This window comes from Pipistrellus kuhlii, unplaced genomic scaffold, assembly GCF_014108245.1.
Source record: "Pipistrellus kuhlii isolate mPipKuh1 unplaced genomic scaffold, mPipKuh1.p scaffold_m20_p_7, whole genome shotgun sequence".
NCBI classification, from domain to species: domain Eukaryota; kingdom Metazoa; phylum Chordata; class Mammalia; order Chiroptera; family Vespertilionidae; genus Pipistrellus; species Pipistrellus kuhlii.
In genome coordinates this window covers 5,943,144-5,958,682 of record NW_023425573.1, presented here as the reverse complement: position 1 = coordinate 5,958,682, position 15,539 = coordinate 5,943,144, and positions in this window count along the sequence as shown.

The following is a 15,539-nucleotide window of genomic DNA, read 5'->3' as shown; positions in this document are numbered from 1 at the left end:
CTTACTCCCCACAAGAGGCCAAGCCATATGCCCTAAGTAAACGTCAAATGGTGTGCCCCCAGAACCTGGTGGTAAAGGACTAGGTTAAGCAGGCAGAATCCTCATTTGGAAAAGGAGAGGATGGAAAACACCAGAAGTCATTTTTCCAGAGCACACATTAATGCCTGCTAGACAGTGCCAGTGAATGAAACCTTGGAAATCAGTGCTGGGTACTTTTCCCACTGAAATTGTTACATTCCGACCATTGGAAAAACATTAATATCTACTGGTTGACACATTCTGTTCATTCAAAATAGCTCCTCTATTAGTGAGTTTATATGTAATTACATACTTAAGCCAGAAATAAAAATTACAAATGCTATCACAGTGTGAATATTAACATAATGCAACAACATCCCTAAGAGTACCTGGAATAGAGTTTTGCATCACAGAGTGACGCCTGGGTCACACAGATGACTCCCGTAGGGCATCCATAGGCAGCTGTGGTCTTTTTCCACAGCACAGGCTCTTTTGTATCTGGGGTGAATGTTATATGAAAATTATCATAAAAATCACAGAGGAGGGGAAAAAGGGTGAAAAGGCATGGGCCAGCGGTCTAATGGCTCTTGATCAACACATAGAATGCCTGCATTTCAAAATGAGGTTAATGTGGTGCTGTGAATAAACTAGGCAGGTGTTAATGTATTTTCAGTGGTCTCCCCACAGTGCTGTAGCACTGATGAAAATTACCTTGTTCTTGACAGCTCAGCCATTTAACGCCCAGTCCTTAGGGTTCAACAATAGTTCAATAAAGTGCCTCAAAATGCCCTTCATAGCATTCCATGTTTCTAAGCAACTATTTCTATAGGAATGTTCCATTAACCTGTGATTGCATAAATTAGCACCCTGTATGTATGGAGGCTGAGTAATAATAGCCTTGGGGGAAATTTGAAATTCATAAAATATTTTGCATCCTGATTCTTAGATTTGCCTTTCATTTAGTTTAATCTAGTTTACACTTAAGATACTAAAAACTCAGGTGTATTACTTGGAGCGGGGAGAAGCAAATGGATTTTTATGGAAAATGCAAATGAAAGGGTCAGAAATGAGACAACTGGCTGTGCAATGACTACAAGATGTTTTGGCTATCCCTGCAGATGCACCGAGCCTAGGGAGGAAGCAGAGAGTGTCTGATCAGCTGCCCCTGAGGTGGAGGTCCTATATAATAAAAGACCAGTGACTGAACTGTGGAATGACCAGAACGACCGTTCAACCAGTCACTATGACGTGCACTGACCATCAGGGGGCAGACACTCAACACAGTAGCTGCCCCTTGTGGTCATTGTGCTCCCACAGTGCTCCCACTCGACTGACCCGGATGAGTGGCATTCCCATAGTGGGCGATCCCTGCAGGCCACGCCCCCACCAGTGCATGAATCCTGTGCACTGGGCCTCTAGTAGGACTATAATAGTGCAGGAAGGTAGATTACATCTTCAGGTCACTCTCTTATATCCTTCTCAGAAAGGAAGGCTTGGAACACTTCTCATAAAGGAAAAAATTATCTCAAGCTGACTCAGCTAATGAGGGTGTATATGTAAGAGTTGACAAGGAAATGAGGCATGAAAACTAAGTAAATAATTAACTGGGAGACTCAGAATTTTAAATTCTGCAATAGTTGCCATTTTATTCATGAGTTTATCAAACTGGGTTAAGCCCCAAATTAGCACCGGGAAATGGTTAAAGAAAAAAAAAGGTAGAGCCCAACTGGAGGTCATGGTACGATTCCCAGACAGGGCACATGCCTGGCTTGTGGGCTCTAACCCCAGTGTGTAGCCTGCAGGAGGAAGCCAATTAATGATTCTCATCATTGATGTTTCTATCTCTCTCCTTCTCCTTTCCTCTCTGAAATAAAAAAAAGTCTTTTTAAAGATAGAAAGGTATAGATTGAGATGTCTTAATGGTTCTTTATTAGCACATAGACTGCTTTTATCTCAAAATGATGAGGATGCAGTACTATGATTAATCTAGGTAGGTGTGTGTTCAATGGTCTCCCAATGCTGCTATAGCCACTGCTAGAAATTGCCTTGTCCTTAACTGCTCAGCAGTTGATGCTCAGTGGTAGTTCAATAAAGTGCTCAATGCTTCCAAATAAAGTTTTCAGTAACTCTGTTTACAGATGAGAGAAACCGTGAAGTAACAAAGAGCAAAGTAACCTGCCTGTTCTTTCAGATTAGTAAAAATGTCAAAGGGAGGAATGGAGTAATAATAATTGGGTAATGAAACCATATCTAACATAATGTAGTAATGTATTAACAAGTTTTCTTTGAAAAGAAATCATGTGTGTGTAGTGTTATCTATGTATAGAGCAGCTATGATACAACAAACCTTTATGCAACAGTGCATATGGCTGGCAGAAGTGAATGGTTTGGAAATTTGATCTTACCCCAGTTCCATAAGCATTGGGAATCAGTGACTGGGAGGATAGGAAAACAACATAATACTGAGAAATCAAAGCACCCTTCCACAGAACTTTGATGCATTCATTGCTAAGGTGTTCACATGGTTAGAAATGGTTCGCTTTTTCTTCAGTGCCTCATCCCAAACCCAGGGTGCAATGCCAGCAGTGGGTCGCCCGGGTTGCTCTGCATCTTCACCCAGGACACAGGAAGTGTGTCTGTTCCCAATCGGGAGATTCTTTCTGTGGCTTCATTCCCAGTGATGATGCTGGGGAAGACCAAGGGAAACAAGGAGGCTCTGTCACTGCCTCACCTACTATGACTTAACACTGATTCCTAAAGGCCCATGGAAGACCCTCCCCCCACCCTCCGAAGCTCTTTCAAGCACCCAAAGTCAAGTGATCCTTTCTGTGCATTAATTACTCCTAATGTTTCCCTTCATAATGTCATTTTTCCTGCAGAAACAAACAACTCCACCACTCCTCAATTATTTCTCCAAGCTTGTCTGGCCATTTTTCTTATCACCGTGTATTTCCTATGCATGTAATTTTTCTATATATATAAACTCATTATTAAAAATATATATTTTTTTATTGATTTCAGAAAGGAAGGGAGAGGAAGAGGGATAGAAACATCAATGATGAGAGACTCATTGGTCAACTGTTGCCTGCACGCCCCTCCCCAGTGGGGACCGAGCCCTCAACCTGGGCATGTGCCTTGACTGGGAATCGAACCACAACCTCCTGGTTCATAGGTCGACATTCAACCACTGAACCACACCAGATGGGCAAAATATCATAGACAGGGTGGTGTAAACATTAGAAATTAATTTTCTCACAGTCTGAGGCTGGAAGTCCGAGGTCAGGCTGACAGCATGAGGGGGTTCCTGTGAGGGCTCTCTTCCTGGCTTACAGCTGGCCTCCCCTTGCTGTGTCCTCACACGGCAGAGAAAGAGCAAGACATGTGGGGAATGAGATATTATTCTCATTAACTTTTTTCTTCTAAAGTGCTTATAACCTTCTCCTCGCCATCAGTGGGATTCCAGGGCTTACAGCCAAGTAGGATATTAAAAAAATAAAACACAAAAAAATGTTTTACCCTTATTGCTCAGTTAGTTTTGAACTTAAAAAGAGGGCAGACCTTTTTTGGTTTCAGGTAGGACATAATAGATTGCAAAAGGCCACAGTTACTATGGCAACAACTAAAAAGAAATCTGGGTGAATTACTAGAATATTTTTAAAGCCATCTGAGTGAATTTGAAAGTGAGGACTAGATGAACTAAAATTCTAGAGAAGGGAGTATCCTTTCAAGTCAAGTTGACAATCATTAGGCATTTTCTTGAGGACAGATACTGATTCTGGTGAAACCTGAACTTGGAATCTGCATCGGCAAGCCCCATAATTCTACATTTTGGTACCCTTATCTATTTCCTTTGTGTCAATCTAAGGTCTTTATTTCTGAGATAAACTTAGTTGCTAGGTTTAAAGGACTCTAGCTGTTCTGAGTTGGTCAAATCTGTTCATTTTATTTCCCTGTACCCTGTCACTACAATGCTCACATCTTTCTTTATATATGTATAGTTGTTTGTGTGTGTATATAATTTTATTTGGATACACATACTGCTGCCAAATATGAAAATGTCCCATATGTTTTAAGTAAACTGTTTCATGTCACTTTACATATTTATAAAACAACATAAGATATACTAAATGTTTCTATTTGAGATGTTGAAAGATGAATGAATACATTATAATTAACACAGACAAATACAACTTACAATTAATCTTCTTTAGGTCATGATATATTGAATGCTATAGTTAAGAATGCCTTAGTTCCTGGGAGACTTATTTCAGTGGCATGATTACATCTGTACTGAAGGAAGCAAAAGTGAATGCGTTCAAGTCAATATGATAGAAATTGTGAATTGAAATGTCTCTGTTGACTTGGCTCGCATTTCTTTGAACCTAATCTGTCATTGCTGCATTTGATCCTATCAGGCTCCACCTCAGAGATTCAGGTCTTGATTTTACCAGGTGCCCTTCTTATTCTGACAGAATATTACACTTTGAGAAAACAGTATTTATGTGTTATCATTTTAAATATTTTCTGCTGAATGTAAAATATTCCAGTAATAGAATTTTTCTCTGATAACCGGTGGTATCAAATCTGAGCCCAAGTTGTGAGTTTCCTGCATTTTCTTCCTTTCTTTTTTAAAATCTTTATTGTTACGAGTATTACAGATGCCTCCTTTGCCCCTTGTCCCTCACCACTTCGTTCTGTCCCACCAGAGGCCTTCTCCTTCCTTCTCTTCTCTTCTGTTCTCTGTGTCCGTGGGCAATGCACATATGCCTATACGTTCTTTGGTTAATCTCTTCCTGGCCCCCTGCCCTCGGAAATTCATCAGTCTGTTCCATGTTTCCATGCCTCTGGTTCTATTTTATTCATCAGTTTATTGTGTTCATTTGATCTCTATATCCTGGTCTGACTGCTGGAGAAGCCTATAACCCAGGACCCCACCTCTGTCTCGTCAGCTCAAGGATAAAGGGAGGGCTAGCTAGGCATGATGCTGACCAAGGACCATGACTTTGACGAAAGTCACCCTTCTCCAGCCAACACCAGCAATGATACCTCTTCCCCCAACTTCTTCTCTTATAATTTCACAGAGACCGAGAAGGAAGTCTGGGCTGCACACACTTCCAGGGCATAGCAAACAGCCGAGGCAGCACTGAGACTCAGCACGGCCTTGGTGAACGCCGCTCCCCTCGGCAATGGCACGTGTCCTGAGAAGACACGTTGCGCCCTCACCAGTGGAGACTGGCTGGGGGATCTGAATTCCAGCCCTCGCCTTGTGGCAGCAGGTGGCTTGAGAGGCACTGTTTGTGCTAATCAGCAGCATCAGCAGAGACTGACCTAAGAGTATGGACTTCTGACAGATGGTATTCCTTTCCCCCTTAACTACAGACTTGGAGTAGGGTTTCAGAAAGGAGGAAACTGGAGAAAGATTTTTAAAACCTGCATAGAAAGCCTGGGAAGACCTCTGTCCAATTTACACGTGTCCTTGTTCTTTTTCTTGCCCCCCCTCCCCCATGCATGGGGGAAGAACACGCCTGTACAACGGTTGGCTTGTATAAAGAAAACTGCCAGCATCTTTGAATACTTGCTTCTGACTTACAACCCCGAGAAGAGACAACAAAGTCAGATTCCTAAATGTCTTCAGATTCAGATCTTTGGGGGAAAAAAATCCCTTTCTCTGATTTCAAACTACGGTTAGGGTTAAGGTTAGGATTCGACTTTTCATCTTTAGAAATGACTGAGAAATAGATCGTGTTCCTTTCCAACAGAAATCAATAGATTACAACTCTCTGTTGACTTACTAACCTTCTCTCAGCCATTTCTCTGGCACGGAAGCAATTGCACTTCGTATTGTAGCCTTTGATATCACATGTGTAAGATGCTCAGAACGTGTTATAGGAGTATTTTGCAGGGCAATTGAAGAATACACGGGCCCTTCTCAGAATTTATAGGAGCCACCGCTCTGATGCCAGCCTTCCCAGGCATGTTCTCACAAAAGCCAGTCTCCGGGCAGAGCAGTGACAACAGAGGAAGGGGGGACACTGTGGCTTGTGTCCAGGAAAGAGCCACACGACCACAATACTTCCCAAACGATCTGTAAAATTGAGCACTTTTCAGATTTTATCCAACAGGGCTGTCCAGCCAGAAGCACTGACATCCAATTACCATGTAAATGTTCAGAGCTGTTGAGAATTAGAGATGAAAAACATCTATAAATGGAATTGCTCAAGCTGTTCCAACAGCTTAATGGGAGGTTATATTTGCTTTTTTTTTTTCCCCCCCTCTTTTAGTGGCTATAACAATAAAGTCAAGTTTTGTTGTTTTTAATTAGAGTTAAAAATCTTATACTAATGTAAAACAGATGGTTCTAGATTTGTTCTAGATTTAGGTAACAAGGTAAAAACCAGTAAAAATAATTTCCTTTTTATTGAATTGATAGGGGTGACACTGGTTAACCAAATTATATTGGTTTCAGGTGCACAATTCCACAACACATCATCTGTGCAGCGTGTTGTTCCCCACCCCAAGTCAAGTCTCCATCCATCACCATTTCCCTTTTAGTGATGTGTATTTTACTCATTATTGCAATATGTTTTTGCAAAATGGCTAGGGAAATATTTAGCTTAATTTCAAGAGGAAAATATTATCCTAATGTCAGTACTGCCTAAAATTCAGAGTGTATGGCTTCCATCCAAGTACACAATAAGTGAATTGTTAATGGAATTAAAAAATATTACGGTAGCCCTACCTAGTTTGCTCAGTGGCTAGAGCATCAGCCTGGTAACTTAAGGGTCCCAGGTTCGATTCCAGTCAAGGGCACATGACTGGGTTGCAGGCTCAATCCCCGTAGGGGGCATGCAGGAGGCAGCCAATCAATGATTCTCTCTCATCATTGATGTTTCTATCTCTCTCTCACTCTCCCTCTCTGAAATCAATAAAAATATATTTTAAAAGAAGAATACTGTAGTAACATAATAATGAGAGCTATAACTATATTGACATAGCAAATAAATCTTTTACCATGACTCAACCTCCATAGAGAAACTTTTATTTAAAAAAAAAGTTTGTTTTATAGTTCACAAAGAAAATCATGGTTTCTTCTTCCTGTGTTTTTCTGTCCTTGATTTTTCAGTCTTTGGTTTTTCTGTTTGTTCAGGTGCTGACCTATTCAGGGAAGTTCTTTCCTGAGGTACAGGGAGAGTGATGATATTTCCAAGACAAGAGGCTGTATGGATATTACAATTTTATTTATTTGCTTACAATTTCTTAAATGACTAAAATTATGTGCTTTGTTTCTGGACTAATTAGATTATTAAAGATTTATTATTTTTCTATTTTACCTGGTATTCTCTGGAGAAATCAATAACCTCTATTTCAAGTGTTCAGGAAACTGGAGAAGGGGAGTTTATAATTATAACAGTAAATTGGAATTGTAAAATTGATGAGGGGGAGAAATGTAGCTAGAAAAAAATAGAGAGTTAAGAAAAAATAATGAAACAAATTGGGTGTTAAGTTAATACCAGAAATGTCTGCACGTTGGTACAGGATTTCTTACTTGATGGACAGAATATCAGGACAATACATAACTGACGTATGTCACGTGTTTGCATATTTATGATATTTATGTCTATGCAAAATATAACAATGCAATGGCAAGAAAACTAGCTCCACAGTAACTTCTGAATTTTCAAACGAACAATGTAAATGAAGTGTACTGCACACACCAAGAGGTCTGATCAGTGCACATCCTCGTGACTGGTCCACCGGTCAACTGTCTGCCCCCTGGTAGTCAGTGCACGTCATAGCGAGTGGTTGAGCAGCCTTAGCATATCATTAGCATATTATGCTTTGGTTGGTTGTTCGGGGTTCTGCAGCTCAGTCTATTTGCATATTAACCTTTTATTATACAGGCAGTCCTCAGGTTATGTTGGTCATTTGGTGGTTATGTCGCCATCTCCCATTTATTTATTTTTTAAAAAAGTTCTGTTATTTCGACATATGTACATACGTGCTTTATGTTTTTTATTATTTATTTACCACAAGTAAAGGTCAGGAATTGTTATCTTTAAAATTTTTTTTTTACCGTGTTTCACTTCATTGCTGCTGTGTGTGTGCTCCATGTGAGTGACGTAGGTGCTTATGTAGGTGGGTTCCGACTTACAGCGAACATCATGTTACTTCGCGCTCTAGGAACAGATCTCTCACATAACTCGAGGACCTGCTGTATAGGATTGAATACGTGTTCCTCTTATTCAGACTACGTCATGGCGTGAGCTCAATGTGCACTTAAAAAGTGGCTGTCCTGAGTGTATTTCTGCAGTTCCCCACATTCGTTAATGCGGTAGATTAAGGAGATGATTTGTAGTCTGTTTTCCATAGAACACTGGGGGCTTCTTAACAGGGCCCCTGAGCCGGCAGAGAGCGAAGCCAGAGAGAGTAGTCTTCTCTCCAGAGCACCTCCACGTTCACCCTTTCTGCATAAATAGAGAAAACACAATTTCCTTCAGAAATGGCAAAAAATAACTGTATTAAAAGGAAAATTTGAAACCCATTAAGTTAATGTACTTATGGGAACACTAATCACTTTTATGTATTAATCTACAAACCACAACATAGAGAGAAATGATCATTTAAAAGTAACATCTGTGTAAACAAATTTATCTAGTTGGCATGCCATTTTCAAACAAAAGGCTGCTATTTAGAAAACAAAACATGCAGATGGGAGCTTCTGATGCCCAGAAATTGGAAATGCTTGGCTCCTGGCACAATTCTAAAAAGAGCAAGCATAAAAAAATAATAAAAAAATAAAAATAAATAAATAAATAAAAAGAGCAAGTATAACTGGGGCATCCTCATCAAAGGTCCTGGCAACTGGATTTGAGCAGAGGGCACAGAGTGCCCAGCTCTGAGGACCGCGCTGCAAATGGGCTTTTACAGATTCCTAATTGGATGTCGATGATGACTTCAGTTTGGAGTCTGTTTTCAGCATTTTTAAAAGGTTCTTTTAATGGCATTAGAGGATGTGCTTAGGATTTTTTCCTTTCACGATAGCTTATTTTAGTCATCCATGGTACTTTTCATTTCTGAACATAATGTCAAGCTTACAGTGCGCGAGCTTTTTAGCTAAACAGATTCCTAAGCCTAGCTTCCTGTGAAATTAAAAACAAACGGCAGTAGTCCTTTTGTGCAGTAGGGAAATCTTGAGCAAATCCTTTTATTTTTCATGCTGATTTATAAAAACAGCACAAGAGTCCTTGTACACAGAGTTTAAAGTCTGTTTTGCCGTACCTAAGCCTTTTTTGATTAATCAAGTTTATGATTGAGTTGGAGGTACTTAAAAAAAAAGACACGATGTAAATGGAGGCCTGCAAAAAAATGTAAAAGATGAACACATACCTGAGTGACCTGGCAGAGGAAATGGGTAATTGTGCCCCACACCACTGGAGCTAAGGCTTTCTAACATGTTTTCTCTAAGCACGTGGCATACCTGATTCTCTCATGAAGAAGTGGTGGTGACTGTTTCATTACTTCAGTCTTTTTTAAAATTATTAACACTGAAGCTATTCATGCCTAAGATTAAACAATACATTTCCTACTAACTATGTTTCTTATTGAAATGTTCTTTAAGCATGCTGAGGATAAAATATATGATGTCTTATACAAAATGATATATCATTTAGTAAATGAGTTGCACGCAGATAGAGGCAGCTGTAATTCCCTGACACGGATCACAGGAAAATGTTGAAGTTCCCAACAGAAATATGAAACATAAATGCAAAGTGTTACTGTTGGCATGATATTAATAAGCGGCAGCATCTTATTACCCACACAAAAACCTCTTAGAACGGCCATATTAAACCATTTGCAAATATAAATATAAATAGGTGTGTACTTATTTCTGAAGGTTGTAGCAATAAGTCATATAAAAAGCAACTTGAAATTCGCTTTCTGGCTCCATTTGTGAAAAACTGTATGAAACACATACTATACAATAACCAACATGTACATAAAATGCCTTTGTGTCAGTGATCTAAAAATATCATAAACATAAAAGTCACATGTCCCAAATCTCCCACAATGGAATACTATGCTGGGGTAAAAAAAGAAGGACTTCTTATCATTTGAGACAGCATGGATGGAAGTGGAGAGCATTATGCTAAGTGAAATAAGCCAGTCAGAGAGAGATAAATATCACATGATCTCACTTATTTGTGGAATATAATGAACAACATAAACTGAGGAACAAAAACAGATCCAGAGACAGAGAAGCATTGATCAGACTGTTAAACCTCAGAGGGAAGGTAGGGGAGAGAGGGGGTAAGGGAGAGATCAACCAAAGGACTTTTATGCATACATATAAGCCTAACCAATCGACACAGACATGGGATGGGGGGTTTGAGGGCATGAATGGAGGAGGTGGATGAGGAGATATGGACACATAAGCAATACCTTAATCAATAAAGAAAAAAATAAAAAATAAAAATAAAGTTCAGTTGTAAACCACTGAAAAAGAGATTCATATGAAAGCACTACATTATAAATACCTCATATTTTTTCAAAGTATAAATTAAATCTGAGATGAAAGTATAATGGAGATGAACTAGGGTAGCAAAAGAGGTGGGGTGAATATAAAAAATTAAATTGATTTAAAGTTATTCATTCTATTTTACAGCTACTAAATTATTTCTCAAGCTATCAAACCCTAACAAATTTAAGCTACTGGATTTTATGTAGTTCCAAAGGAAGAGAGGAGAGGGCACACAAATTCCTAGGAGAAAAACTGACATTTTCTAAACTTTAACAAACTCCACTGAATCACTAATCTTTCAAGTAAGAATTAAAAATAAAAATCACTGGGGTCTAGTAAAAATTATTCAAGACCTAAGCGATATCAAAATCTAAGCAAAACAGGAATTTGAATAGGAATCTATTCCAATTCATACTGTCAATTAAACAATGAGACGGTTAGACGAAGGTGGCTCTAATGCAATCCAAAACTAAGCCAGAAATGCCTCAAAGATTACAAAATCAAAACTTAAGGACACCAGTCACAGTCAACACCCAGTCAATAATTTCCTGACTTTGCTTCTGCCTTTTCTGTGAAAGTCTCTCCCACAGTGCCTGTTGGGGGGGCACCTCTAACCTCTTTTGCTTTGGTGCTCCCCCCTGACAATAGATTTTTGTTCAGATGAACTCTGAACATTTTAAAAGATTTTTTTCTTCTTTAAACAGCTGGCACTGTATCCTTAGAAGTAGCATCCTTATGTCAGAGACATGGGAAAGAAATTATAAACATCTTGTGAATTAGAGAAAGGTATGTTTTGGGTGAACAGGCTTTCCTAGATATGATTATTTTGTATTTTAATATCAAATAGACACATCATAAGCAAGCCTTTTTCAATATCATACCTGTGAAATATTTCTCAAGATAAAAATAAAAGTGCAGACTGCTGGCTGAAGTTTACTTAGATATTGAAAAGCAGGCACACAAATTAAAACAAAAAATAACAACACAAGAAATTTGTCATTAAGAAATATGGAATGAATAATCACTTGTTATAATTATTCCAAGAACACTGTGACGGAGAACATTGTACAATGGATTTTGACACATGTTTGTTGGGAGTTTTGGCAGTAGTAATACCAGCATGACCCTGGGTAACTGAAATAATATTTTTTTTTTTCCCCTCTAAAAAACGAGGGAACTAAGCCAAATGATTTGAAAGTCCTTTTCAAATCTTACCTCTCTACTATTTTACTTTACAAGAAGAAGGAAAAGGGGTGAGGGGGAGAGACCAACCAAAGGACTTGTATGCATGCATATAAGCCCAACCATAACAGAGGGGTAAGGGCAGGAGTGGAGGGTGGGGGTGGGAAAGTAATGGGAGGGATGAGGAAAAATATCAATAAAGAAATTAAAATGTAAAAAAAATAAGAAGGAAAAGGAAATTTCAGAAATAAACATCCCACACAGCTTTATAAGCCTTCTTTTGAGTTGGAATATGATTTTAAAAGTCAAATGTATTAGACTTGTTTGGAATTTTTTAAGTTATGCCTTATTTTAAAACTGCTAGAGAGCACTGTCAGGTCTTTGCCCCACCCACAGGCCGTTCCCACCACAGACTCTTTTATTCTTCATGGCCATCAGAGGAATCTCTCTCTTTCAAATCTCTTGACAGATGCCTGATTATATCAGACTCAAAGGCAGCTGATTTGGAACCTTAATCACATCTGCAAAGTCCAACGACTTTGTACGTAACCTACCCCAATCCAGTGAGTAACGGTCTCCTCAGTCTGTCCCCCAGAGCAGGGATTATGCTGAGCATGTACCTCAGGGGCTATCTTAGAACACTTCCCCCTACACCTGTCAGACACATTCATTTGTTTCTCATCCTAATCACCACGATGCACATCTTAATCAGTGCCCTGAAACTAAGTACTGATTACTTTAATTTTCAGTCTCTCTTGCAGGTAATTCTGGGAAGCGCAGGGGATGTTCTCGTCAACGGTATTTTTACATTGACACTTTGAGGTCACTAAAATTTGCTAAGCTCATTAAAGAAAAACTGGTATCAGTGAAGGGATGATATGACTAAGCCCGTTATTTCAACAAGAGATAATGCAACAGATTCAGTTGGATAGAGGACGTTGAAAAGTTAGAACGCAAAATAAATACACGTTGATGAAGAGAGAAATGTCTCTAAGAGTCTGGAACCCACAGGCTCTAGAATGAAGAGTGAAGTGAATAAAAATAAAGGGTACAAGAATTCACAGGATGTTTTGTTTGGTTTAGAAAAAGCACTATCAGCATCAAAGTTTAGTTATAACTTATTTAAAAATAATTCATTGCCTTCGGACTGCTGAGGTGGTTGGAGTGTTTCTTAAGGCAAGAACGCTGGGACTTCAGAGTGAGACGAATGCCCGAGGACACAAAAATAAACTCTTGAGCTCCCGTAAATAAATATGTGAAATCGATCAATTCTGTCCTTACTAGAAAAAGCTGGACAAACCTAAAACCAATGACTTTTCTTAGATTTATCAGAGAACTCAGATTGAAGAGCAAACCATCACATCAAAGTCTGGACAACAGGCGCATCTAGAGAGACCCACAAACTGATACATGTTGACGAGGAGGGAAGCTGGTAGGAACACTTACATGATGATGAGCTCACTGGGTTTTCAGACCTAGCTCATTTGTAGGAAGTATTATTCTCACCATCTCACAGTGGAAGAAACTGAGTGTCAGAGATGTTAAATAATTGATTCAAAGTCATAATTTTAACATATAAACCCACCCAGGTTTCCCTAAAGGGTCCTGTGACATTGCCCAAGCATGGCCTAGAATTCTGACTGTAGTAAGACTCTGTATAAGTCATGAAACCATAAAAATCCTCAAGAAACCATAGGGAACACATCTTAGACATCTCTATTTGCTTATATATCTCCTAGGGCAAGGGAAACAAAGGAGAAAATAATGAATGGGACTACATCAAAACAGAGGTAAGAAATGTTTCAGCTAAAAAATCCTGAAACCACTCATTTCAGCGTGTTTTCTAGTAGAAAATGGAAGCTGAATCTAAACAAAAAAGCTGGAGAAGACAGGGACAGAGCACACCTGCTAAACTGCATTTATGACTCAGTCATATTTTGGCTAAAGACCAAAATTTACCATTGGATTTTTTATTTTATTTTATTTTTAGCTAGATAATTGTCTCTCCAGATTATTACATATAGGTATAATTTTTGTTTGAAGGACAACTCTTTCCAGTTGTGAGGAACCCGATGTTCACTTACTAAATAGAAATTTCATGCCATAAAAAGGTAAATTTTCTGGAGGGGAAAAGAAAATCAATCAACTCTTGAAGAACAGAAAAGGCCCTTTCATAATTTTTTGATTAGTGGAGCACTAATGCAACATAAATGGTAACATATCCATCAAGTTAGTTTAATGTTTGTATATAGATTATTGATTTCAGAGAGGAAGGGAGAGGGAGAGAGAGATAGAAACATCCATGATTGGCTGCCTCCTGCACTCCCCACACTGGAGATGGAGTCCACAACCTGGTCATGTGCCCTGATCGGGAATCGAACCATGACCTCCTGGTCAACTCTCAACCACTGAGCCATGCCGGATGGAGTCAAATTAGTTTAATTTAATTTGAGTTAATATTAAGGCAGCTGCTAGGAAATATGTCATGGGGCAGAGGAGAAAATGATTAATTGCCAGCTAAGAGGCATCAATCATAAGATTTTTAAGAATTCAGATAAGGAAAAGAGGTCTTCAGTGTGTAGTGGTCAGGACGGTGGGAGAAACTGAGTGTCAGAGATGTTAAATAATTGATTAAAGGTCATAATTTTATCTCAGTTGGGTGTTAGCAGCTGGGTATTAGTCAGCACTGGCGGGCGCTCCAGTGAGAGGAAACATTGGACAGAATTACCATAGATATTGGTTTCATGTAACCTCTGTCCTCTAAATATAATGAAGAGTACAGTTGGGAGTGTTTTCCAATTTCAGTATAAGTGGAAAGAATGTTAATATTTTATGAGAAGTCCAAGAAATATTTTAATGTAATTCAGCTCAAATAAATGCACACTCATTTAACTGGAGATTTAAAAACTTAGGAACCTAATAGTTAATGTTAAAATTAATGTATTTTAATATTAGACATACTAAAGGATTACTAAGTGGACGTAGCTGATTAAAACCAGTGTTTTAGTATTTACTAGTTAGTATTCTGTCAGACCTATGTTAGGAGGACAATCACTTTACAACAGTCATTCATAACTTTATCCATTGGGAGTCTGTTTGAAAGACATAAGTCTTCTCTCTCAAAAAATGATTCTACATATATACATATACAACTTTTATTCGATCTTGAGGTTCATTGTTCTCCTGATTTTCAGTCAAGTATTTGGGTTTAAAATTCCTGCTTTACTTAAAGACTTATAAATTTAAATATTATGTTTGGGGGCCAATTATGAACATTACAAATTACATCTTGACTCTGGGTTTCACTAATTCTAAGTCTTGCCTCACAAGAATGGGGATCTTATGTGGAGCTGGACACTATGATCGGCCTTTTATTGTATAGAGCTTTAATGTATAGGACTAATTTTTAGTGATTATTTTAGTAACTGTCAAAAGATGTACCCTGAGACAGGCAAGAAGTTGCATTTTTTATGTTCACTGCTGATATGAGTACAATACTTTTACACACATATGTGACTTGAAGGATCTTGCCTTTGGTGCCGGTTGGTCCCAAATGGATTATATGAATTGTTAAGGATAACTCTAATTGGCATGTATTCTGGAGTGGGCTGATTCTCTGGTATATTTGTCTTCCTCTTTCTAGTCCCTTTTCTTCCTGGGGCCATTGGACTTTCATATCAGAACAATGTATGATGCTCCCACTGTACTAGATTGTGACAGAGCTTAACATTGAGTTTCCAGGGTTAATCTGCCCAAGGTCATATGGCCAGTAAGTACCAAGAACCAATGAAGTTGTAATGTAAAGCAGTTTTTTGTGTGT